Source organism: Oryzias melastigma, linkage group LG3, assembly GCF_002922805.2.
Source record: "Oryzias melastigma strain HK-1 linkage group LG3, ASM292280v2, whole genome shotgun sequence".
In the NCBI taxonomy this organism is placed as follows: domain Eukaryota; kingdom Metazoa; phylum Chordata; class Actinopteri; order Beloniformes; family Adrianichthyidae; genus Oryzias; species Oryzias melastigma.
Window position 1 is genome coordinate 32,771,623 of NC_050514.1, and position 27,988 is coordinate 32,799,610.

The 27,988-nt window shown below is 36.2% G+C and overlaps 1 protein-coding gene across 2 annotated transcripts in view; it reads left to right on the forward strand.

Annotated features, from left to right (window-relative positions):
* The first annotated feature begins 1,358 nt into the window (after positions 1-1,358).
* Positions 1,359-27,988, forward strand: part of si:ch211-186j3.6 (neural-cadherin) — a 482,505-nt gene continuing 455,875 nt past the window's right edge. The window contains exons 1-4 of one of the 2 annotated variants that reach the window (XM_036211377.1): positions 1,359-2,052; positions 4,573-4,711; positions 5,364-5,449; positions 5,633-5,729. The gene's annotated coding sequence lies outside the window, so the exon portion shown is untranslated. The remainder of the gene's footprint in view (positions 2,053-4,572; positions 4,712-5,363; positions 5,450-5,632; positions 5,730-27,988) is intronic. The other variant, XM_024294975.2, reaches the window with a different exon arrangement.

A 27,988-nucleotide genomic window follows, 5' to 3' on the forward strand; every position in this document is an offset into this window, starting at 1 on the left:
CAGTTAGCGAGGCAGGAGAAGGAAACCTGCCTGTAGAAGGTCACGGGTTTGGAAGTGGAATACACCCTCCGTCCTGGAGTAAAGATCAGAGACTGTGGGGTGCCGGGCCTCAACACGTCTTGCTGACCTATTTAGTGAATAATTGAATGATATTATTTTTGGCAGTAGACAACCGAGTGGAAGCAGTGGAATAAAGAACACAGGAGCCACACACCAGAGGGTCAGTGACCTGTAAATGTGATTGAATGATTCACTCCAAGCCCAGAATTCTGATGAAAAACACTTGAGGAAGAATCCAATTATAAAGAGCAAAAATAAAAAAGAAAAGTTTCAAACAAAAGTCTGAAATTGTTGATTGACATGAATTAAATCTGTGAACAAATAACCTGGAGCGTGTTGTATGAAATGATTAAGTGGAAGATGCTGCTTCACATTAAAATGATAATAAATGACTGCCTGTCATTTAGGTGTCTTTCAGGAGACTCTTTGAGCAGGCGAACTGATTGCAGTGCACTCATGTCTTGATTGTTTGCTGTTTTTTACATTTTAAAATCTTCCATTTTTGTTCCTTTATCTGGAAACCAGCCTTTAGCAAACATGCTGGATTTTGTGGGGGTTTTCTATATGAACAAGGTTTGAGCAGTTCCTAAAAGTAAAACGATGCATCCTAGTTAAAATAAGAAGGATTTATGATCACCAAACTTCACACATTAATGGTTCTCTCCAAAACAAAAGGACAAAGGAAAGAAAAGCTCAACGAAAAATAACACTTAAAAACTTCAGAAAACATAAAAATATTTTATAGTCTGCCAAAAATCAGAGTTGATTTTAAATTTCATTCATGGAGCATAAATGCATATCAAATGTCCTAACAAACATATGCAAGAAAATAAAAAAATAATAAATATGTGCAAGTGCACAGACTCAGTTACATGCACACGAAATAAATGAAAAGAATTAATTAAATAAGTAAACATTATTTTGACAGAAAACCCCAAATATGAAAGAAACCTAACTTTATATTCAAATTTCAAACTCCAAAATACCGCCTTCCTGTGGGTTTTTGGTGTCTCAATGAGGTCAGCATCTGAAAAACTGATGATTACCTAAATGTTTTTAGCCATTTCTCACAATATAAGACTTCATCCTCATTATCAACTTTTTGTCTTAATCTTGATCTTGACTCATCTGTATAAACCTGAGGATGAATCATCAGGTGAAGTCCAAGAACACGAGATAAAATAAGTGACTACCACAATAGTTTTCCATTGCTGTAAAATTCAACAGTATAATTGCTAGTACTAGTAATCAGCAGTGCTAGTCAGCACAGCTTGTTATGATGATCTAAGTTTAACTGCAGACAGCAGAGGATGAATGTTGCTATGGACTGAGTCTAACCTTAAGAGTCAATCTATTTTTGGAGAAGCACAGCAGAAAGACTTGAGGTTATTTAGCAAAATAGGAGGTATTTGAAGTACACAGTAGAAGATGCAACCTTAGGGTCTTTCTTTTGTTAACCATTCAACACCAGACCTCTCCCTGATTACAGGAAATAACATGCTCTTTGACCCACCATAACTCTTTAATCATTTACTCAATTAGCATAATTCTAACAGATTCTGACGCTGAGTAAAGCAACATTGGCGCAAAGCTGCTTTTATTCAGAGTCCGTTGGTTTGTGTAAACACTCTACCACTGTAAAGTGGTCCATATCTGCTTTTTGTTACTTTTAGAATCCATGAACGGTTGAAGAGTTAGTCATTCAAGGAGCACCAACACTGTAGCTAATGCTTTAGTGTTAAATGGTTAAGATAGCTGAAGACAAAAAAAAAAAAAAAAAGTTGAAGAGAATGAACCATAAAAATGGAAACAAGTTTGTGTAGCCTATGTGGTCTTTATGCTTTAATAATTTCTCTCAAATCGCCCTTATCAATTTTATTTTGTTGTTTTTATGAAAAAGTTCTTAACTTTTTAAGACTTTTATTTTGTTGGGCCCACTGCTACTTCCGGTTTGTTCGCGGCATTTCGGTCTCCGAGAACTACTGAGAGAGGGTAAGTAGCAGGCCATATGGGAAAAAAAGTTTGGAAAAAAAGTCTACTTGAAGTAATAAACGTAGAAACATGATGTTAAAATTAGATTGAACTTTCCTAACACCGTTTTTATTGTTTTTTATCGTGTGAAATGAGTTTTTAATTGTAAATGTACCACTCGGAAATATGCTAATATTAGCAGCAGGAACCGAGCTAGCATGAATGTTCTCATGTGACAGGTTTTTCCGTGCCATGTTTTAGGTTGTGTGAGCAAGTGAGACCTGGGGCCCGTTTCAAGAAGCAGGTTTTGTTGGAACTCTGAGTTCGTGAACTCCAAATTCGGCAAAACTCTGAGTTTTCGGTTCCAGAAAGAGGGATAACTCAAACCCGGGAAAGTGGGCTAAACCAAGCCCGTTCCAAGAAGCGGGTTAAGCTGAACTCAGAATCAATCACTATGGTAACTGAGTCTGTGAACGAAACCTGGTCGGTAGCAGGTTTTCTTCAGGAAACTTAGAGTTCTCTGAGGTCTCCGCCCCTTTTTAAAGTGAAAGATGTTCAAATATGAGTTCCTCATTAACATTTAGAGAACATTCACGTTAGAGACGTCACGTTTTCACCACGCAGAAACCAAAATGACATGTTCATTCATAGAGGATCATGTAGAGAGGAGGCTGATTAATCCAGAGGAAATGTTATTTACGTCGGTAGAGGATTTGGAGGACACGAGTCGACTGACTGCAGTTTCCCAATTCATTTTTATTTCAGCGATATTATAAATAGTGAGTTTTTCCAGGGACTCGCTATTAAAAAATACAGTTTTCTTTTCCTTATTTTAAACCCTTAACAATAGGAATTAAGGAATGTCAAACACCGGAGAAGGATGTGGACTTATCCACCGTCCGGGACTTGCGTCAGACATTAGCTCAATTGACAGCAACGCTGCCTCCCACTGCATAGGTAGCGAGTTCGACTCCCGGCTACGGAAAGTTATTTTTACGTTTAAAAAAATTCGGCGAATATTTTTTAAGTCTTGAGAATTAAAATTAAATAAATACTTTTTTAACATATGCCAGGCAGCTACAGTTTCTTTTTAGCGTGCAGTGATATCTGTGTGTGTAGGTGGGGGGTTACGATCACGGAGATTACTTATTAGATTGGTAACAGATCAAAAACCACTCCTTACTCAACAAGAGACAAAATAACCTTCCTGACATTATTTATTCATTATTTGAAATGATTCAAATAACTGCAGATATTTTCTCTCTGTTCTACCGCTGCAGCTGTGTTGCTTTTCTTGCAGTAAATGTTCTCCTATAGTCGCATATGCTTGAAGGAACTTATCAATTTCCGTCGCCGGAAGTACGTAACTCAGCTGTTTGCTCCCGTTGCCATGGTGAATCATGCTGTCTTTGCTCCATTGATCAGGGCTTTTTATGGTCGCGACGCTCACACCTGATTCTGGTTCTGACAACTTCAAGTTGATTGATTCAAACATTTTCAGCTGTTCTGGAACCGAAAACCCTGAGTTTGAGAATTTTGAGTCCAGTGACTCTAAGTTCAGGTTCGAACTCTAAATTTGTTGAACCTGCTTCTTGAAACGGGCCCCAGGAGTAATTTATTATTATTATTATTATTATTCTATTTGACAAAATAGACATTACAAAACATTGCAATGTTTGTATATATGAAGACACAATTACTTCAAGTTAAACATTAAAAAGAGAAGAAGAAAAGAAAATTAAAATCAATTATAACATAAACCAAATTAGCAGCATAAAATGTATATACATAAACTAAAAAAAAAAGAAAAAAACATCTTACTGTTCTCTGAGATCTAAATTAAATTTGAAGTCATCAATAAATCAACAACCCAACTAAGATTATCATAAATGAAAGGGTAAAGAAAAATATCACGCCAGTCCAGGTAAACTGACAAGCAATTTGAAAGTTTTCTGACATTCTTATTTTTGATCTTTTGAAGGGATTTACAAAAGATGAAACGTGTTTTAAAAAGAAAAAAATGGAACTCTCTTTAAAAAAATGACGTATATGATTAAAAAAGTTACCAAAAATAACTAAGTTGTTGAACAAAAACTGTTTTTTTTTCTTTGTCAATACAACAAAATTGAATATTATAGTACGTAAATAACGGTATTGCATTTTACTGCTGAAAGTCATTTATAAAAAATCTCCTTAAAAATTGTTCCGGAAGTGATCAGTGTCTTTTGTGCTTTGACTCAGGTATGTGGGCATTTATTTTGATGTGAAATATGTTATTGTCCTTTTTTTGTTATTATTTTTTAATTTTGCTTTGAGTGTATTGTAGTGTACATTTTTGTTATTTGTGTCCATGTTATGTGATTAAAAAAGACAAATTTGCCATTTAGTGAAGGAAGATTGTACTGTATGAACACACTGTAATTGTTTTTGAATGTGCTTTTGTAATATGCACTTGAGTCTCTTGAGGACTGTCGAGAGAAAGTGTGTGTGGAGGTGAGACCGGAAGTAACAGTTTTGTGCTTTATTTGTGTTTTCACACAGTAAACTCCTTCATTCTGGATGGAAGTTCCTGTATGAGACTCTTTATTCAACTCAGACACAGCGTGGAAGACTTTGGCCGGCGCTGCACACACCCCGCAGCAAGAGTGAGCCCGGCTACATATGCAGTTTCACACTGTCGGTGAGCTTTTTTAAAAAAATCTCCTTTGCTGGTTTTAACAACAACAATACTAAAAGAAAATCTATACTGAAGCTACTCCAGTAAGAGGAATACAAGAAGTCACTTTTTTTCTTTAAGGAAAATTCGACGGCAATGAACTAAATCTTTATACAGTTTTGTTCACAAATTAGAGTTTGTCTACATAGCATTAGTTTATTTAAAATAGTTAACATTAGTAAAATTCAAAGGCCATTTTTATTAATTCCATTAAGTAAAACATTTTAACCCATATTGTCTCCCTAAAGAAAGCCTAATTGTACTGGTATTGAAGTGTTTTTTACTGGTTTATTTTTTTTTAAGCAAGAATTTACTTTTAGCGGTTACACATCTTTGACGAGTTATTTAAGTTAAACTTTAAAAAGCATAGTTTAAAGAGAATACATTTATTACATTTACTGAAATGACATTTTTCATAGAAAAAAAGGAACAGAAGCAGGATGAAGCTTTGAGCTGGAGTTTAGGTTTTTCCTCCAACTCGTCTTCTAGGTTGGCTCATGGAAATGCAGTTCTGTTATACCCCTCCCAACCCTACATTAGATAATACTTGAACCAACATTTTTATAATCTTCACCTATAAGACAAAATGCACATTATTTTTCCTGTGTTTTATCAGTTATTCCACTTCTGTGAAGGTGGTGCTTCCTCGTTCATCATTTATGGCACAGAAGCAGCAGGAAAGCTTCTTGAGATCCTAAGCAGGTAAACCATTCATGCAATTTGTATGAGCTCTTATTAGACAGCATTAAATTCTCGTTCATTTTAATTCATTTTTAAAACCTTTTACCTTTCATTACTTTCATTTTAGATGCACTATACCGTATATCTTCCAGTTGTGTCCTGTCTTCAATAAATTCCAGCTCAAACAAGTGTTTGTTGCTTTAGACGCGGGGGTCCCGGTTCTAGGATGATCTCATGAAAGGGGCGGCACCCACACGCAACAGCAGGCGGAGCCTCAGGAATCAAGTCGTTTTACTTCCAGGTAGGAAAAAACTAATGAAAATGACTAATATTTCATAAATAATTGTTTTTAGTGTCTTTTAAAGGTAATATATGATCATATATATGGATATAGTTTACTCTGAAAGGCTTAAAAATCAGTGCAATGCAAATATGTATGCGCTCTTATAATCTTATGTCATTCTTGCATATTAGACAGCATTAAATTCCTGTGCATTTTGATTCGTTTTTAACCCTTGTGCTATTCTAGGCATGTTTACATTAAAAGTGAGGTCATCAGTTTAGCTACTATTTTAGCAACATTTTTGGCTTTTTTCTTATCTACTGAGGTTTTTATAGGCTAATTTGGATATTTGCTAATATTTTAGCAACAGACTAACGTTTTTGACTAATTTAGTTTATTGAGGAATTTTATGCTATTTTGGAGTTTAGCTAGTATTTAAGCAATGTGCTAGCTTTTTTAGGTAATTTGGCATCTACTGAAGTTTCACATGCCAATTTGGAGTTTATCTAATATTTTAGCAACATGCTAATGCTTTTGGCTAATTTGTTATCTACTGAGATTTTTATAGGCTGAGTTAGAGTTAGGCTTCTACTTTAGCAACTGGCTAACGTTTTTCGCTTATGTAGTTTACTGAGGAATTTTAGGCTATTTTGGAGTTTAGCTAGTATTTAAGGAATAAGCTAGCTTATTTGGCTAATTTGGCATTCACTAAGGTTTTTGGGCTGATTTGGAGTTTAGCTAATGTTTAAGAAACACCCTAAATATTTTTTTTCAAAATTGGCATGTATTAGAGATTTTTAAGCAATTTTATGACAATATTTTGAGAAATGTAGGAAAACTTCAGCACTTTTTTATAGTTCTTTAAACAAAATTTTCAGTCTTAGCAAATTCAACATTTTCAGCAAATCCCTTCAGCATCTTTAGCGACTACTTTCAGCAAAAAGCATTCATATTGCCTTTATCAGTTAATTCAGCTTTTCTAGTTTTTATTTTATTTTATCTTTATGTATGGCGAGTTTATGGCAAATTAGTTTTTAAACCTGATGCACATTAGATAATTTTCTTGATGTTGTGGAGCATAAATCTGCAATGGTATCACTGTTTTACACTGATAAGTACAACAAGATCCTACAATGTGTTGTTGCAGTGAGTCATGCTAGTAGAACATGTTTCTTCTCCTTCACCAGAACCATTTGAGGCTGAAGATTATAATAAGCATGTAATGTTCTTAACCTACACAACTACAGTGGGGTGGAATGAAACTGAACCACACCACTGCAAATATATTTTTTCAGTTTCAGATTCAAAGAGTTAACAACTTAACAGAAGGCCTAAAATATAAGCCATGCTTAGTAAACCCTGACCAGCAAACTCCCTAGTTACCAATGATGAAGCATGTGCAGAGCAGACTGCTACAAACCTGACCTTCATAAAACCCACCATGGTACCCAAAAGACCTGCAGCATCCCTGCTCATAACACTACACATGTCCCGTAAGTTCAGTTTCTCAGAATGAAAACCTTAATTTAAAAGATACAGCAAAGCCAGAATCCACACAGCCTTATATATTATTTAGCTTTGTGGCCAATAAAAGATCCTCATGAAAATATTCTCTGGACACAGACCCTGTGGTTTATCTAAGATTTTTTGGGGTCATGTTTACAGTAGGATGCAATCATGTTTCCAGAAAATGTTTTTATTAAGAAAAGGTCTAAGTTGTACTCATTTTCTTGATGTTCCTTCGTCAACATGATGTGGTTTACATGTATAACTAGCAAAAAGTTAAGTATGACTATGTCTGAGTTCCGTCATTACTCACTATATAATGCACTATATAGTACACTATAATGACGTTTGCCATTCTTTTAGTGCTGTCCGAGTCAACAATTCCAAAATTGAGTGCCATAGAAAGTTCCCAGAAGTCTTTGCGAAAAACTAGCTTGCATCAGTGCTCACTACATTAGCTAATATAGACCACAATGCATTGTGGTGAAACAATTTTTGAAAAAAAAATGGCACACCCAAGGAAATAACTTTTATATACTGTTGGTAAAAGTAGTAAAGTATGGAACATTTGCTTTAAAATTTGTCATATAAGTTTTCTGTCCACCTGCACACCACTCTAGCTTGTTCTTGAATTAATAAAACACCAACGCTTCTGCTTTCCTAGACAGTTGCTGTGAAAATAGACATCTCTTTATGGTGGCTTTGACTTGATCATGTCCACCCACTGTCTGAGTGAACAGATGTGAGGCAGTACAGTCCCACCAAACTGTTCTTCAGTCAAAAACATAACAGCACGCGCAAGAAATGACAATAGCCTCTGTTTAGTTTGTTATTTGAGAATAAGCCAAACATGAGGATGAACTAACACACAAAACATTTACTGAAACTATCTAAATCTGCAGTGAAATCACAGATGGAGAGCTTCTATCCAGTATAAAAGAGAATTAAATCCCTTTGTAAAGCATCACAATGAAAGGGTTTCTGGTTCAAATATATGTTATTGGGTTGGTTTGCATTTGTTGGTTTTTCTTGGACAGTCCAAATACACATTTTATTTTATGTTTATTTGAACAGACAATGATTCATGAACATTTCTGTAAATGTGCCAGTGTTGGCTACAAAGCTCATTTTTAATCGTAGTCCCTGGGCAAGTTGTAGCTTTGTCAACTACAAACACCAAAGACCGATAACATTTAAAATAAGAATGGCAATAATAGAAAATTCAGAAGAGTTTGAAGGTTAAAATATAGTCACTCAAAGTCAGTTGGTGAATTATTATAATGAATACTGACAGTATTTACATTTGCAGATCCATGCAGTTGTTTTACATAGCCTCTTTATGAGTTAATGCATTGTTTTTTGGATTTAAGCCACATTTCAAGTTGATTTTTAAATGTATTAAAAGTTGACACACTTAGGGTGAGGGGTACACGGTTCTTTAACAGAGGGAACAGTTTGTCCAAAATTGGTTTGTCTGCACACAGTCACCTCTGGCTACAGACCCAGTGAGTATGCTAGCTCTAGACATCAACTTGATATATTCCCTCAATGGAGTAGGTGCAGGTCCATGAAGGATTTTGTACAGTGTTCATGCTAATTTCAAGTATTTAATTTTAAAAATTAAAAAAAATGTAAGTTTCCAAAATAAAACAGTGGTGATAGGAAATTTGTTTCTTGGCAACTATTTTACGTCCCCTTTTGTATAAATTGTATCTGTTTAAGAATTACATTAAATGTCCAGATTGTAAAAACATAATCAATGTGAGAGCACCATGGCATTCAAAAATATCCTTGCTACTGTTATTGTCATAGATGTTTAGATGTGTCTGAAGTCATGCAAACTAAGTTTTGATTGTTTTTGAAATTTTTTTGAGTCAAGAACCACTCCAAGATATTTAAATTCTTGTACCAGTTCAAGCTCCTTGTGTCCTTGAGTTGGTGAATTGGTTCTGTTGTTTGTTAATTTGTGACTCTGAAATTGTCCCTTAGAAGTGAGTCTAAGAAATGATTTCAGAGCGTTTTGTTTACTTTGTCAGTAAAACCCACTGTTGGGAAAATGTCTTTTTCAAGCTGTTAATTTTGCAGATTAGTGTTTGATGCGCATCTTTAAAGTAAATGCTGTAATGTGGTGAAAATATAATAGATGAAAAACTGTATTGCAGGCAGCAGGAAATATAAACATAATTACCGTATTTTTCGGACTATAAGTCGCACCGGAGTATAAGTCGCAGGGGCCAAAAAATGCATAATGAAGAAGAAAAAACCATACATAAGTCGCACTGGAGTATAAGTCGCATTTTTTTCAAGTAATTTATTTTACAAACTGGTTGAAAAAAACGATATTACATCATCCTGGAAGGTAAGTTATAACATTCATAAGTGAATAGAAAACAGGCTGAATATGTGTCAACACATATTCACATATTAGCATCATGAAAAAAACGAAAAGGTGTAGCATTTATATAACATAACAGTTTTATTTAACTATAGTCTCAAGAACTCATCAACTTTGTACCTTTACTGTAATTAATTGCACACAATCTCACTCCATATCACTAAATCTGTTAAATTCTTCGTCCTCTGTGTCACGTCTGAATAACTAAAGTAAATAAAGTAATTGCATAGATCACCATAAGAGGGCACTCTAGACTTACGGTCCATATCTCATCATTAAAAATTCGTATATAAGTCGCACTGGAGTATAAGTCGCAGGGACATTCAATCTATGAAAAAAACCGCGACTTATAGTCCGGAAAATACGGTAAGTTAAAAAGTGTGGTTGCATCGCTGACATTTGGTTTAGCTTTAAATTATTAGTTTTTGATAGTTTCTCATCACAGTCTTGTTTACATAATGCTTCATTCAACTGTAAAACAACTTTACCACCCACCACAGAGGACATTTATTTATATATATATCCTTTTTGCCACCTTATTATTTTGTGATGGAGGAGTAATTATTGATATATGTCCAGATCCTCACCAAACAATACCCAACCCAAGTGCCTGAAACTCTTCAGCACATTACTGAAGGGTGTAAGAAGCTGGCAGGGAAAGCCTAATGGAGAGTTGTAGCAAAGTTGCTGGGATAATATACAGAAACATGTGTACAGAATATGGACTGGAAACCCCAAAGTCAAAGTGGGAAACTCCTCAGAAAGTGGTAGAGAATGAGAGAGCAAAGATCCTGATCCAGATATAAATGGACGAGATTGTAGTGGTGAACTTACCAGACATTGTAGTGGTGGATAAAGAACAGAGGAAAGCCATTGTGGTGGATATGGCAGTACCAAGTGATGGTATCATCAAGGAGAAGGAACATGAGAAACTGGAGAAATACCAGGGACTCGGAGAGGAATTGGAGAAAGTTTGGAAGGTGAAGGTGACTGTGGTGATTGGAGCTCTTGGGGCTGTAACCCCCAAACTGGAGGAGTGGCAACACATAAAAGTGACATAAACACTAAATTTGCGAAGCAGGTTTAAAGCAACATAATTAGCATGGTCAGGCCCCAGGGGCGGCTCAAGGATTTTTTTTCTCTGCAGTAGCTTAGAGGTTGCTAAGTAACTGTAAGGAGTTGCTTATTGGTTTTTATGTAAAATTATATTTCCAAGAAGGAAAGTAACAGGAATGCATATTCATGATGCTAATTAATACCAGATTTAAATTTATAGTCTTGTCAGAGTTCAAAAATCTGAATTTTTGTGAGCAATATCTGGGACTCAGCTTTTAACTTGATGCTTTCAGTGACTCGACCAGCGGGTAGAATACAAATCCAATACGACTGATTGATACAAGGGTTCTGGTCTTGAACTCCCGTCCATTTACTTAACCCGCTAGGGCAGCATGGTTGCTGGAGCCTGCCCCTACTATTGTTGGGCGAATGCGAGATATACCTTGGCCTGTTGCAAGGCTCATGGGGCTGGAGCGATCGTGAACTTCTGTGGTCATCAAACTGGGTCACAGTAGAAAGTGGTCGTCATTCAGAACCAGTTCCTGCAACGGGAGTGAAGCTTATTGTACTGGGAGAGACGAATAATCACATGGACCCAGGCATGAAAACTTGAATTACCAATGTTTTTCCCAATCTCTAAAAATCCTCTTGACTTCCATGTAAATACACGGACACCGCTCCACGTAGCGATCAGACTAAAACCTTCCTTCTATTTTCTTAACCCGCTATTTCCCTTTTGGCTGTAGAGGAGTTGCCAGTCTTTTCCAGCTACTGTTGGGTGAAGGTGGGGTACACTGTACACCCTGCTTGCTCAAAACTCAATTCCTCAGAAGAAATAGTATAAAGAGATACTTCCCACTGATTCCTTTTATTGTTTGACAAGAAGTATTGCTCTTCTTATGACAAAAACAACCAAAACAATGAAAACACTGGAGTGCCTGAAGATTTCGGAGTTATCTTGAAGTTCTAACACAACTATGAGGTTCACCCACTGGAAAAAATGGGATGACGCAAAATGTTAGAAAAAAGTTTTGCATCAGTTTTGCAGTACGTTTGTAAACCATTCTGGATGAGTTGTAAATGCCAGTTTATTTTCCTCCTCATATTATTTATTAATAAAAGTTCAAAATTAATTTCAAAACTTGCTGTTTAAAATAGCGTGGTTGTATAAACCTAAAACTATGCTAAAAGTTTGCCAAACTGATTAAAAAAAGGCACTTAAACCTGAGACAAGATACAATTCGTTTTATGTAACGGCAGCGTCATCTCGTCGGGGGAGGAAGTAAACTCAAAGCTTATGAGTGAGTTCTCCATCATATTCATAAATACCATGTACAGAAAAACTTTAACCATTTAGAACACATGTATAAATCTATAAGGTGAGACGTTTGCCAATTTTATTGTATTTTTTTTAGACTTCTATTGTGAAAAACTTGTTTGACCAACTCTTGTCTGGCTAAAATCCAACTCCTCAAAACATAGAACTCAATGGTTGACTCAACTACAAGCTTTCTTTAGTCTTGAGATTACTTAAGTCATTCCATATTTTCAACACTGCCCGCTGGGCGCTTGTTATGAGGTAAATGTACTGAAGCGGCAGTAGAATTTGTTTTTTACTTTGCTCCCTGAATGGAAGCTGCTGTGCGTCACTGGTTTGTGAAAATATAGCAAAAGCTGCCAAAATGTCAAATTGCTCTCAGAAATGTCTTAAATTGTTACTGATTGCTGACTTAAAAGTTTGCAAAGATTACAGCCTTGCGATATTATTTTAGTGTGATTGCATATGAAAATTGTTGGTAATTTGCATACCTTCTAGCTATTTTATATGTTCAACCAGCAAACTGTTGCCACCACATAGAGTCAAATGTAATTTAATGCACTTTAAAACCTTGTTTCTCACTGTTGGCTGTAAAAGATTATCAACATATACAAAATTTTAAATTTGAAAAGTTTGCACAAACTTGAATTGAGTCTGAGCATCTGAAAATGTTATATAGAAAAAATAAAAGCTCTAATTATATTTATAAGGAGGACTTGTACAGTGCTGCAGCATCCTTATTTATTAGCAACAGAGGTGAAATGTGTTGCTCATCATTAAATACAGCTAATGATGAAGCAGGCTCATTTAGGCTGGTTTTATTCATTCATATTTCTGTATTTTCCATGATCCACAAATAAACTAATGCATATCTACACCTGCATAACAACGATACATTTTGACGTATTTTAGAAAATCTGTAAAAACATCAATAAACAGGACATCTACCTTGACCTATAGGTACTCCCATTCCTCCAAGTCCACAGCTGCCATCTTCATCATCATCGTTGTCATAATTACTGTGATGGGACTGTTGTTCTGCACAAGTGACTCCATTTGGCCAATTAGCCTTCAGTAGGAAGTGGTCCTATTATTTCCTTCCCCCTCCCCAACCAAGCCATGTCAGGCAGACACATTTGTTGGGAGATTATACTACCATGACATTCAGCCACATGACTGTGTAGAGCAACAAAACCTCATAAAACATGTAAAGGAAATGAAAGCCGACAGTTGGTGATAGATAAAGTGGGGTAGGGGGGCATGGTGAGGACTGTTTGCCCTTGGTTCCATGCATCAGTTTTTACAATAACAATTAGAGTGTGAGAGATATAAAAGCTAATGATCAGGTCTGTCAAATTTGCATATGCAAAGAGCAGTGGGCTGATTGCTTGCACGAAACGGCACTTAGAGAGTATAATTAGCGAAGTCTGGCGGTGATGTCAACAGCCACAACAGTGCAGAGATTTCCTCTTAATGAGGCATGTCACGGCGCTCTTTGCCTTGAGTCCTCTGCGCTGTGATCTGACAGACCCGCACATATAGAGACATACTCTCAAACGCACTCTTTAGTCCTAAACGCGGTTTACACCAGCTTTGTGTGTATGTATTTAAATAAGCATTTCGGAACTTTCCAGTAACCCGACACGAGTATATTTAGACATTATGTCATTATGGAACTCATGGTTATGCAGAGATCCAAGTCACTACATGTTTTAATCAGGACATGGAGCCCAATTACTGGAAAGCTGCAGTTCTTTTACACCTTGTCCTATTTTTATGGCAATTTGGAACAGATGACTTTTCCATTTTTTTAGGAGGAATAATTAGGGGAGAGCAGGAGTGTCAAAAAATGTATTTCCCCATTAGACTGTTTTTTTCCTTCCCTTTTCTATGTAAGTGGATTCTGATATTAATTTGTCAAACATAAAACTGTCATTGCCCCCTCCTCAGAGCTATCTTAGTCAACATAAAACTTTCAGGAAGGCATTTAGAGCATGCTTCCATTCTCATGGCCATAATAATTATAATTTATTGATGACCGCCAATGAAAAATGCAAAGTCTGCACAAAACTATTACCTACAAAATAAATGTATTAAAACAGAAAGTTGAAGTCGGAGTTTTTCGAGCATCGATTCATTATGGAAGATTTCTACGTCCTTAATAGAGGCTGCAGCGGTGTCTCGGATTACCCTGGATCAGATGTAATGAACAGCTAAGGTCACTCTTATGGAGTTAATCCTTCCACTATCGCACTATGTAAGGCCAAGTTCATGAGGAAAGAAATGAAATCAGAAACAAACTTTGACAAAATGTTGCTTAATCTCCAATAATCAGAAGGGTATAACTGACAAAAGGAGTTGCCTGTAATCATTCCTGCACTGGGCTACATCCTTGACTCTTTAGTTGTTCCCAGATTCATGGATTATGATCGTCCCCTGGAGGTGACTTGGGTTCCTCTTGCTCAGGAACGTCATTTCCGTTTGAAGACTCTCAAATTGATTTTCTCCTTATCTGCTTGATGGACAATCAGTGTGCTGCCTGGCGAATGAATAGTTGAAAAAGTCTGTCTGCTTGTGCTGCTCCAATTCTAAATCTCCCACTTGCAGACAGATGGAACCAGCAATGTCTTAATGTTTCTTGTCTGAGCTGTCATCTGGATCAAAATGGTATGGCTGGATAGCTCAGATATTGCTCTGTTTTTTTTTTTTTTTGCTATGCTAATGTTAGCTTTGGGTTGTTAGGTGCTATAAGCTAGCGGCAGTAAGAAATGCTAGGATGTCAACGAAGGGTTACTCCCCCCCACAACCTAGAAGCAAATTTCTACTGAGCTCCAGTTGCACTTCAGGAAATATGTCTTAAATGACACAGGCGTTTGTTTGTTTTTTCTTTTCTTCTTTTAATAAAAAATGTTTAATCATAATTTAAAGGCCAGTGGATAGATACAAAATATAGTTGGAGTGGGACTTTAATCTTTTCCCAATTCCAAGTCTTTCCCTTTTGGAGATCACCAGTCTTGTAAACACAACCCTGAAAAGAGATGTCACAGGGACAATTATTTACACTGAAAAAAGTGAAACATTGGATTAAATAGCAAAAGTTCTGTAATTTGTTACATTTATAATTATTATTCTCCATTAAATAAATAAATTGAGATGACTGCTTACTCAACTCAAACAATTAAAATTTTTAAATGTAACAAATTAGACATTTTGTTAAAAGATTCAATGTTTCACTTTTTTTTGCAGTGAGTTTTGATGTTTTGATGCAAATGCATTTAAACACTTTGGCTCCAAAATTACATTAATTTAGCATCTACTTGAAAGCAAAAACATATAGATGAGTTTTTTTTTTTTTTGTAATTTATTTTTATTCCTGGAAATGAATGTGAGGGAGTTAGAAGTTTCATTGAGTCCTTTATTTTACCAGCACCATGCTGCTAATAACATTCTTCCTTAATGGACGGAGACAAAAACTGTCAATACATTTGTTAATCTTTGACTCATTTACTCAAATGTATGAAGTTGATTCAACAAAAAATGGTTACAATTCTAAGATGCGTGGCTTTAATTTATTTTGGTGCCTGTTAAGCCACGATTAAAATCAAAAGAAGTGTGGCCAACTATAAAACCCAACTTTTTAATATCATTAAAGGTCTAATGGCAAAATAAATGTCCATCAAAGGAAATTCTCAATCTGTAGGAATAAAGTAATGAAAAAAAACCCAGAAAAACCTTTTCCTTTTCTTTGAAAGTTTTGTTGCACCAGAAGAAAATGTAGATAATAAAACAGGAAAAAATTAACATTATAGGAGAAATAAATTAAAAAATATACAACATTGTAAAATTACATTCAGTGTTTTTGCATGATTATACTTTAATACAGTAAATATTTTGGTTCAGTGAGAACAGCTCTGCATCTTTTGACTGTTTCAGAATCTTCCCCTTCACCACCTGTGAGAAAAAAAAATACCTGTGTGTGTATATTGACGTCTTCCAGCTCCACCATTAGATCAAGCTTAGATTAGAACTTGCTCCCACTCTCGAATGGTGGAAAGCATCTTTGAGGAGGTTCCCAAAAAGGAACCAAAGTCTAAAAGTTGAATGAAATCTTTAAAATATTTAGGTCAATACCTATTTATTTTTTAAACTACATTTAAAATTGTATTAGTAGCCCTCACTTCTGCTTTTCAGCCTATGTTCTTCCATGCACTTTTGAGAGTGTTTCTGCTCCATGTGCAATTATAAAGCATTACAGTGCACGTTTGCTACAAAAACAGTTCCATCGAAACCTAAAGTTAAAGAAACTTCAGTGTTATTCCAAGCATAGCAGATGCAGTATTTAGAGGAGTGAAGCGATTCTTCAACCTAGAAGGTTCACAGAGAAAACTATACATCTGTGCACAGAGAGACAGAACAAAACTTGACAGAGAAAATAAACAACATACAGTCAGACTGTATGAAACAGCCTAGACATGCTGTTTCATCAATGAAAAAATAAACACAAAACATCAAATGTAAAGCAAATTAGGGCAAAACAAACAGATCCACAGCGAGTACTGCTTTCATGTTACAACAGTCACGAGTTGATTGTTTTAATGAACAGCATCCCAACTGGGTTCACAAAGCTGGAATAATTATACCTGAGACTGCAGACCAATCTGTATGCAAATATTTACATTCTCTTTTTTTGGAGTGCACAAAAAAATGGGTCCCACCTTTGAAAAGCTGTTATTCACCATTCGGCGTGTCCCATCAGGGGTCGGCACAGTAAATCTGCTTACATCGATTCGCGCATTTGGCAGAGATTTTTACGCCGAACGCCCTCATTTTTTATCCGGGCTGGGGAGCTGGACTTGGGCCCCCTTGTTGCTACAGAGCTGAGCACTAGCATGAGGGGTGGCTCTTCATGCTAGTGCTCAGCTCTATGAACTCATATGGGGTTAAGCTCATCATGCCCCTTAGGAAATAAACTCTGGTTTCCCATTCACCAGTCCTAAACAGACTGAGCCATCCAGCTGCTCCCACCTCTGAAAAATAAGTCGGTAAAAATCATCCAGCCTGTTTTAGAAGTTCCGTGTTTAAATACTCTGCAGAATGTTTTTTTTTTCCTTTAAAGCTGTTTGTGGCAAATACTAAAATTATTGAAGCTTCATTGTCGTCTGGTTTGGTCTTTATCTGATGTTTTGACCGTGAACAAAAGTTATTTCATTAAAGACAGACTTTAGGAATATGCGTAAGGATTTGTTTGGGATACAAAATGATGTCATGGACAAACAGGTTTGTAATCTCTGGCTGTTAGTCTTTGAACCAATGATATCTTGCATGCTTGAGATAAACTCAGAGCATAGATGAATAATTTCCAAAGCCTAGATGCTGGTTAGGGGCCAAAGCGTACCAAAAGATTGTTCCTGGTGGAGAACAAGGTGGAGGAACTCAGAGAGGTCCACATCTGACAAAAATATGGTTGTAATTAGCTATTGGTTCTAAATGAAGGCATAACGATGTCAAACGATTTAACAGCAGCCCAGAGTTTCTGCAGTGAGGTGCATCTTCCATGTTGAATTTACACTCGTGCACCAATTCACAGGGCTGGGTATCGCCAGGAATCTCCAGATTCGATTCATCAGAGCCTGGATCGATTCAATTCCGATTGTTTCGATTCGTTCAATCTGCTCAATTCAAATCAGTTAGATTTTGAGTTTACACATTTAGACATATTTGTTTAGAAATACATTATTAATCTACTGTATGTTTTTAATATGTTTATGTTATTCTGATACAGTTCAAATACTGTGAAATGTATTAGTGAAATAATGAGATTGTTACATAGATTCTCAAAAGGAGAAGCTCCAACAAAAATGTTCAGATTATTAACATTGAAAACACTGTTTTTCATCTCCTGGAGGGCGTTTCAGTTTCTTTTCAGGAAGAGTAAGCAAAGAATGAGCAAAAAAAAGTGTGTGTGTGTGTGTGTGGGGGGGGGGGTTGGGGTGGTGTGTACAGTAAAGTACACAAGTCTTTGTAAGGTAAAAGAGAGTGACCTGTACAACAAGCATATAGTGTCCAAGCCCTGGAATTATGGACCAAAACCTCTTTATTCAAATTCACAAATGGCTATTTTGACTTATTTCTCATCAAAAATGCAAAGTTTAAAGACATTTTTTTTCAAAAACTGTACAGTAAAAGTACAAAAGTCTTTGTGGGGTAATAGAGGATGACCTGTAGAACAAGGATATAGTATCCAAGGGCTGGAATTATGGACCAAAATCTATTTATTTACATTCAAAGATGACTATCGTAACATATTTCTTGTCAAAAATGCAAAGTTTAAGTACTATTTTTTCAAAAACTATACAGTGAAAGTACACAAGTCTTGGTGAGGTAATAGAGGGTGACCTGTACAACAAACATATAGTGTCCAATGCCTGGAATTATGGATCAAAATCGTTTTATTCAAATTAAAAAATGGCTATTTTGACTTATTTCTCGTCAAAAATGCAAAGTTTTACTACTATTTTTTTCAAAAACTATACAGTGAAAGTATAAAAGTCTCCTTGAGGTAATAGAGGGTGACCAGTAGAACAAGCATTTTCTGTCCAAGTCCTGGAATTATGGACTGATTTATTTTTTAAATGACTTTATTTAAATTCATTATTGAAATCTCTAAACATTTCTTTTTAGAAAGGACATAATAAATAACAGATTATTAGTACAAATATACACTGATAGAATACGTAGTTTTGTTATAGAATTTTATTTCTCTTTCATTTTACTCCGAGCACATCTGACGTTCTAATTCTCCAACAGAAAGCTCTTCCACCGAGTTTCATGCTCTGCCGTAAACCGTGTAATACGGGCGCATGACTTTTTTGTAGCGCGGCTGGCTTGACCGCGGCTGAGCGAACAGCGGCTCTCTTGAGTCTTGAGCGCAGTTGTTTTCCGTCTGTTCTTCTGTTGCTGCAGTAATCCCATCCATTCGCGGAGAAAGGTTCCACATGCAGCTTTTCTCGTGTGACACGCCGCTGGACTGCTTTTAGCGCTCAGTATAATCGAGAGAATCCGGCTGCTGCATTATTCCCATCCATTCGCGGAGAAAGGTTTACACGTGCAACTTTTCTCGTGTTACATGCCGCTGGACTGCTTTTAGCGCTCAATATAATCGAGAAAACCCGGTTGATTTTCAAAATAAAAGATTTCTGACTCAAAAAAAAAAAAAAAAAAAGTCCCTAAATTCTTCCGCGGCCCGGTGGCAATGGGTCTGCGGCCCGGTACCGGTCCGCGGCCTGGTGGTTGGGGACCACTGTTTTAGACCACAAATGGTTACTTTAAAAAATATTCCCTTAAAAGACTTTGGAGAATTCCTGCCTCTGAGTTTACAAAGATGTTAATTTAGTCAGTAATGTATGTTTAGTTCGACCAAACGATAGCGTTAACCGTTAGCATCAAGCTAGCAGACTTTATCTTTAAGTGCTAGATCAAGGTCTATTTTTATGGTTATTTATCCATTATTAATCGATAAATGACCATAAAAATGATTTTTTTTACCAGCTTTTACCCATTCACCATTCACTCACTGATGGTGGCTCCACTGCCATACAAAGCACCAACCTGTAACCACCAGGAGCAACATGAGGTTCAGTGTCTTGCCCAAGGACACTTTGACACACGCATAGATTACAATTGTTTACATATTTGGTGTTTTGAAGTTTTTGTAAAACTTTTAATGCGCTTTGGCTGCAGTGTTTTCACATCTTCTAAGATAAACTAAGAAAGTTTAGGTTTTGACACAAAATAGATTTGAATTTATACTTGTAATAATGCTCTAAAAGGACACTGAAAGAATGTGACAGAAGTCACACACAATAAGCATTGATCTGCAGCACTGTGCACTGGAGCAGTACATCTCTAGTGTCAGCCAGAACAGGATAGCTTTAGATTTTTTATATAACCTTTTATAAAGTTTAATTTGACTTTTGAAAGGTTAAAACTGAGTGTTGAGCCCATGAACTATCACTCCTGTGAAATGAGTTAAGGATACTTTCAACAGAAAACAGCTGGTGTGAAATCAAGAGAATCTTTTGGAAGAAGCTATGAAAACAAGGCAAGACTCTCGACTCACCTTGAGAATTTTGAAGAAGTTAAGAACTCCTGCAGTTAAAGGGTTTACTTAAAGTTCAGGGACAGAATCATTCAGTTAGGAGTCTTAAGTTTCTGTTTAGTTTGGTCTCTTTTTTTCCTTATCTAATCCCTCTTTTTGGCTTTAACATTGTTTAAGCTTTATCTAATAAATTTAGTAGCAATATCCATCCTATGTGATGTGTTTGTGTGTCAAAATGATGAGAATTTAAGAAGATCTTGACTTAATCTTATATCTGACAGAATAACAGAATGGGTTTTATTATCCATGTTGATGATAAACTGCAGCACATTAGATTTTAATTCTCCCAACCTATTCTGGCTCATGCCGCTCGCTGCTCCCTCACAACAGTTGACACACAGATGAGCAGGTTTCTATGCATGACCTCACTCTGAACTTTTATGCACATAATGGGATTGCTTTTGGGTCATACATTTCTTATTTTTTGACATAAATTAGCATCCAATTTTAATTTCAGAGACACAGTTATAAATAAGATCACATCTTTGAAATTCTGTTGTCTTGTTTTTGATTTTCCATCTCAGTTTGTGCTACCAGGCATACTTGGATGCACAAATTTAAATTAATTGAAAATAGAGGGAGTCTCTGATTAAACTTCAATCATGTCACCTTGCGTTGTTTTCTGCTGTTAAGACATCAGGCCTCAACAACGTTTTATTTTCAAAGAAATTCTGACTGGTCTCCTTGTTTCTTAAATAATTTTCTCTCTCTTAGATCCTAAACTTCAACCCTGAAGCAACATGTTTAGACAAATATCAGCCTAGATAAAGTTACAGTCTTGAAAAGATCGGGAAAGGTTAGTTTTTAAGTGGTGGGTGTAGGTAGGCATGGCAAAGTCTTTTGCAAAATAAAGTGTGGGAAGTAAAATTCAAAAAGTGTGTGAGCGGAGGCGGTGGCAGGAGTCCAGCCAACAAACTGGAACAGAGGAGGAAATGTCTACTCGAACGGAGCTTCAACTTGGGAGAAGAGATTTTACACCGAGGCGATGCTGTCCAGGCTTCAGTGGGATCAGGAATGCAGCTGATGCTTGACCACACACTTTATAGAAACAATTGAAGTAGTTGCAAAACAAAACCTTCTGTCCCAACCGAGCAGAGAGGTTTCCTGCTTTCACATGCCCTCTTAAATATATTCCACTAAATATGCACACAAGATCAGAACTAAAACATTTACTCTCCATTTATAGAGAAGTATGTTTAACATTAACCCTTCAATTGCCTCCTCAACCAAATGATGGAAAGTATTTATGAAAACATTGTTTTACTCACCTAAGGCAAGAAGCAATTGATAAACTAATGTGAAGTTTTTCTTAATTAGGTTATTAAAGGGTTAAAATGTCCCAAAAATTGAAAAAAAATTCTCAATCAAAAATGTAGAAAGTACAGTTCTGAAGCCTTGCTTTAACTTAAAGTGAAAGCAGAACCAAATGAAGCAGATTGAGATTTTCTGTTGTGTTTGAATGTCTAAAATTAAATCCCACACGCCCACTTGTCATTAAATATTTAAAAAGCTTAGGAGCCTATGGGACATAATGAATGTAAATGAGTTAACCAACCAAATGAGACAATCATAACAATCATGACACTTTCTCTATACATAGGGTGATTATCTCTGTGTATACTTAATTTCCATCCTTTCATTTTCTAAACCCGTTTTGTCTCCTGTGGGGTCACGATGTGCCAAAGTCTTACCTAGACGATCGTGGGCGAAGGCAGGGTACACCTTGGACAGGTCGTCAGTCTATCACACAGTCACAATCGCACACTCATTTAAACTCACATTCACCCCTGGGGACAATTCCGAGTAACCAAGTAACCCATGAAGCATGTTTTTGGATGGTGGTAAGAAGTCGGAGTTCCCAGACAAAACCCACAAATTCATGGGGAGAGCATGCAAAGTCCACACAGAAAAGTCCCCAGTTGGTGATTCTGTTAAAGAAAACATGGAAGTGGAGCAGGTAGTTGGCAGCACGACACAATATTTGCTTCTAGGATGCATGTGGAAACGCAGATTGAATTGGATTTCTATTCACAAGGATGATGTTTTCAAGCAGCGTTGCTTAAAGTCCACTTTACTTTAGGGCTTTGTGAGGCAGAGTTCAAGAGATTTAGTAAGAAAAAGACTGTTATGAAAATGGAATAATTTAATATGTTCATATTTTAGTTTTCTAGTTTATTTGTTCATTTTTACTTGGATTTGTAAAAAGGAAAATCTCCTTGGCCAAATTTCCTCTGATTAAGGAGGGTTTTTCTGGATGTACTAATTGCCATGGATACTGCTGTGAAACTGCACTGACTGAGGCTAATACTCAGATTCCAACTTCATAACAGGTCAGTCACTGTTATGCATGAATGTGAAATACTAAACACAAAAGCAATAATCGGATAAAACATCTTGAATACTTTCAAGTCTGGTTGACTTGACATGTAAAACAAACTATTAGGCTGTTGGGGTCAGAACACAGATCACAGATTAGGACAGAAATAAACTAGTGGACATGAAAAAACAAGTGGTTTACTTTTTAAATAACAATGAATCATTTCATTCATTTATTATGGATGTGACGATGCAATCAAGCCACGATTCGATTCATGGTTTTAAAGTAACATTTTTTTTTTTCTCATCACAATGAATTAAAGTTATTTTAAGGCCAATTAGGTTTTCTTTTTGCCTTTTACATAACATTGTCTGTTTTCCTACTAACAGAAATGATTCAATACAAATAAAGAATTAGACATAATATTGAAACCCTTTATAATCAAAAGGTGTGTTATTTATTTCAACATCTCTATTTGTAACTAAATTATCTTGTCTTACACACAACTTCATAACCTACTGTGATACAGTGTCACCGTAAATAAAAAAAATACTCAATTAGAATACTAAAAGCCAAAAAAAAGAACTTCTTTGAAAAGCTTTTCCTTAACAAATTCTCTGTCCCAAACTCTGTAGAATTACTATGTCCGATGTAGTTCTTTAGTAGGCTACTGCTTAGTTTAAATGAGAGGAAACCTCCTCTACTTGGAAGTCCTTTGCTTTTGCTGCCATTTAGTGCTGCCACAAACGATTATTTTAATAGTCAACTAATCACAAACTCCAAATTAGCCTAAAAACCTTAATAAATACCAAAATAGTCCAAAAAGCTAGCAGAATGCGTTATAACTTTCAACTTTACTGCACTCTAACTCCATATAATGTAAAGTAACAACTAATCAACTATTAAATTAGTCGATTAGTCGTGGATTCGTCGACTAACCGTGGCAGCCCTAGCCGCCATGCTTCTAGGGTATTTGCATTGCTATGAACTATAAGCCCACAAATACGATACGTAATGACATTTGGGGAAAGTGTGTCACACCACGTAATGTACAGTAGAGGTGGGACAAAATGTCGGTATGGTGAACTATCGTGATATTTCAACTCACAAACGATTACAGGTTCTCTCTATCCCTGAATCAGTCAGTTTCCTAAAATAATACCAAAAAAGTTCACCAGGGGGCGCTTCACGTGAGCAAGACATATTGAGATACTACTGTTATTGTGAGGGATGTATCATGAATCGCATCGTATCGTGAGTTACCCTAAGATTCCCAGCCCTAATGTAAAGTGTTCCCTTGCGGATTTGTGCTTTTTTTATTTGCAGTTTCACATATTCGCAGATTTTTTTTTTTTTCAGTCACATGACTCCTCCAGTTTGTCACAAAAACATAGTCAGCTCAAGACTCTAGTTTAGACCCTCCAGGATTTCTTAGCTGATATTTATGATTGTTGTGGCCTAAAATGCCGCCAGTCCATTGTACACGTAAGAATCTGCATCTTACCTTGAATACTGTTGACATAACAATACTATTTCCTCATGTAACACACTTAGAGCTTTGCTTAAATATAGTACAGCTTTGCAGGTAATGTATACATTTTAATTGATACTAACCAGGCTCCTATTGTAGTGGAGAGATGAAAGGCTGTTTTAATGGCTCCGTCGGTGTGGCACATCACTGGACTGAAGCTTTTGATAATCTGTCTGCATGATGCAAGGACAGCAGACACCAATGAGTATTTCAGCATGTTCCTCTTGAAGATATATTCTATTGGCTAAGATGTTTTCTCAGTTTTTCATACACACCAGCATGTTGCAGCTGTGATTTAATCTTTTTCCTCAATATATTTACTGAATTCAATTACTTTTAAACCCTCTGCTGTTTCTCATTTTGTTTACTGGGATATACAAAACAGTGTGAAGCTTTTTTTTTTTTACTTCTTGCTTTATTGTAATCATTTTTGTTTCACAAAAAATATGTTTTCTATTTTAATCCCAAACCAAATTTATTTTGATGTATTCCATATTGTTACTGTGATTCGATTTCACTACATGGTGCTGAAAGAAATACATTGAATAAAAAATGTTCTGGAAAAGGGAACTGAATAATTTGCTTTGAAAAAAAGGTTAAAAAAAAAAAGCCCTAAATGTGACCGATAATGGGTTTAAATTTATAATTTAGTCTAATGCCACTCACTTCACTTTATCAGCTTGACCTGTTATTAAAGGGAAATTATGGTCTTTTTTCAAAATCTCTTTTTCTAAAGGCATTAGGGAAATGTCCTAATTTGGTTAAATTACCATAAAGGGGATGCACGACAAAGCATTCTTTTTTTTCAACCTTTTTATGGTTCTGTTTATAGAAGCCTGAACATTTTTACATAAGTAACCTTCAGGACAGATTTCTGCTGAGCTTCAGATGACAACGCAGCACTGAGATAGCTCTGATTAAATGGTCCAACTGTGAAATCTGTGTGAACTGGCTGATAAATTAGGTGGGATTATCAGGTGTAGTTCATAGCTGGGTCAGCTTAATTTGGATGGTATCTCAAGTATAGGGGTCATGCTGCTTCCACAAAGAATTTTGCTTTATTTTATCCACTCATTAAATGAGTTTTTTGTTTTGTGTTTTTAGCATGTTTTGTGGCATTTTTCTGATAACGGAGGACATATATAAGGAAAATTAAGCATTTCTGAGTATTTCTTTATTCACATTGTTGTGTATCAGAAGCAGACAAAAAATCAGTTTTAAAAAGTGCTGGCTTTGACGTCCCTACCATGGAACAACCGCCAACGTTTTTCTGGGCTTCATTTGTTGCCACATCATGGAAAACATGGATGATGCTGAGCGTGTACCTTGGGTTTACAGAGGCGCCAGCATACACATCGCTGTATCAGGTTTCACCAGACCTTCCAGTCTCTCCAGGTACTTCAATTCCTGCACCATGTGGCCCAGTTTGAGCATTAACCTGAGAGGGGAAAAATAAAACTAGAAGTAGTGCTGGGCAATATGGCAAAAATTGTTTGTCACGATACAAATTATTTTACATCACAACACAATAACAATATTTATTACAATATACAACAATAAAGTATATTTTAAGTTATTCTGAAAAAAATGACAGAAATGTCATTAATTACTTTTCTCTGACTTTATGTTTTCAAGTAACTGGAGTCTCACAAATGAAAACATTTTTATAAAGTACACAACAGTTTGAAGTTACTTAGTAGGAAAACACATTTTTGCTCAAAAGCTCAACTATAAGCTTAAACAAATAAAAATGATTGAATTGATAGCAGGGAAATACTTTCCTTTCGCCCACATGATATGTATCGTCATATCACCCAGCGCTAACTGGAGGATCTATTTATTAAAGAGCTCCAGGAGATGACGTCACACATGGTCGTCCCCCTCAGGCGCCGCCATATTGGCAGGAGTCAGGCTGAGGAATTGAAACTGCCTGCGTTGAAGGAGGCTAACCATGGTTGATAACTGTTGCGCCTCAGATTGTACAAATAGACGCGAAAAAAAAGAAATGTACAATATCCCCAACAACCAGGCGCGTCAGCCAAGCTATTGTCAACAAACAACGCTCGGTCTCTGCTGCTAGCCATGCTAATGTTAGCTGCCTAGAATATAACACTTACCCTTCCAGTAATGATTGAAGATTCCACAGCTGAATGTTCACTAAAAACCCAGATCGAGTCCATTTATAACCCTCCAGGCTACTGTAAACTTTTAGAGTCCCCCTAGGGATGATGGGAAGTAGTTATATGTCTGGATACCATATTTCTGCCACGTTTTCTTCAGCGGATATACCTTTGAAAAGTACGGCGGGAACATTATTGGGTCGGTAATATTAATTTTTTTTTCTAATTAATTAATTTTTTTAAATAAAGCTCAATGTCATGTAAATTAAAGTTAGATGAATACTTAGATGGCTTGAAAGTTTCAGCAGTAGCACTCACGGCGGCGCTGTTCATATTTCTGCCAAAATGGTTGACTGAATACATGGAGTCACGTGGGGTCCGGAGCTCTATTGTCTTGATGAAAATAAGAAAAAACATCATAAGCCCTTGAAGCTAGGGCAATTGGTGGCTCTCCGTCTATTGGGTAGCAAACCGCCGGCATGCAAGCATAGTGAACTCCATAGTGAGTGGGGCGGGTTGGCTAAAAATGACAATCATAGTTAAAAGACCACTGGGAACGCTTTGAAAATAGATCAAAAGTTGATTAGAGTGGGCCTTCAAGCCTTTATTTAAACCAGAAGCACCTTTTGGGAGTGAATTTTATGTTTTATTTAACTTGTATTTAACCAAGTGAAACCCATTGAGATCAAAATCTCTTTTTCAAGAGTGACCTGGCCAAGAGGTCACCACCACACCCCACATGAGTAAAGTCACAGTATAAAACTAATATGAAACTAAACAATGACTTTAAGATATTAAGAATATAAAATTTTAATCTAAAGTTGAGATGTAACAATGAGACACAGTGATTTTAAAAGGCAAATACATGTAAACATTGTTTGGAGGGTGCAATAGTTATGAGCTAAATCTATTTTTTTAAAAGTTTTGACAAAAATGGCATATGACACACATACATTAACAGATCAAAAAAGCAGTAAATATCTCATAGAGTTAGCCTCCATTTCCTTCTTTGAAAACTATTAACTCAGACTAACTTATTTAAACGTTTTTTTGGATTTATTTCACCAGATTGTTGGCAGAAATGCTTTTTTTTCTTTTTTATACCAGTTTTGGTTCAAGCATCAGACAGCGTCTAAATATCCAGAAATGTCCAGCACTTCTCAGCTTAATAAGGTCACACAAATATGTGGAGAGAAAACCAATTATTGTTATATAAAGATATAGCAGTAAGTGAGTCTGAGTAATGCAGGCTATTCCAACCTAGCAAAAATTTGAGATAAATGTCATGATAGTCCAACCTGAGTAAAAGAGCAACAACAAATTGTTTTTCCTTTTTTTTTTTTTTTTGCTATTTAAATGACAAGTAAACTTGTTTAAAAACTAAAATCCCAGATTAATTACTATCATCCACCATCAATTTCTGTATTTTCATGAAGTTTAAAGGCAGGTCAGTCACCAATCCCAATACCCAGGTTTAAAGATCTCAGTTTATCCTCTTCAAAGAGAACCACTGCTCCAGATTACTTATCATTTTAGAGCACCAATCTGTTTGAATGAACCCTACAAACCATTTGCCTCAGGATTCAGTTGCTGGATTACTGATTTCAGCCTTTTAAAATTGGCCTTCTATAATTAACACGAGCAATACTTGCATTTAATTAGCTTTGTTTCTCAGTGTTCATTACCCAACAGATCATCAGATTTAGTTTTGCTTTAACCTGATGACTGGAGTGGGATAAACCATGTTGGAGCCAGATCTAATAAACCAGATTTAATAAATTTGGCGGTCACCTGTAGTCTCAGGTAGAGCTCTTATGGTGTTTTGGAGAACGCGATGGGGAGAGGAATAAGTTTACTGAGATCTGAAGCTTCTGAA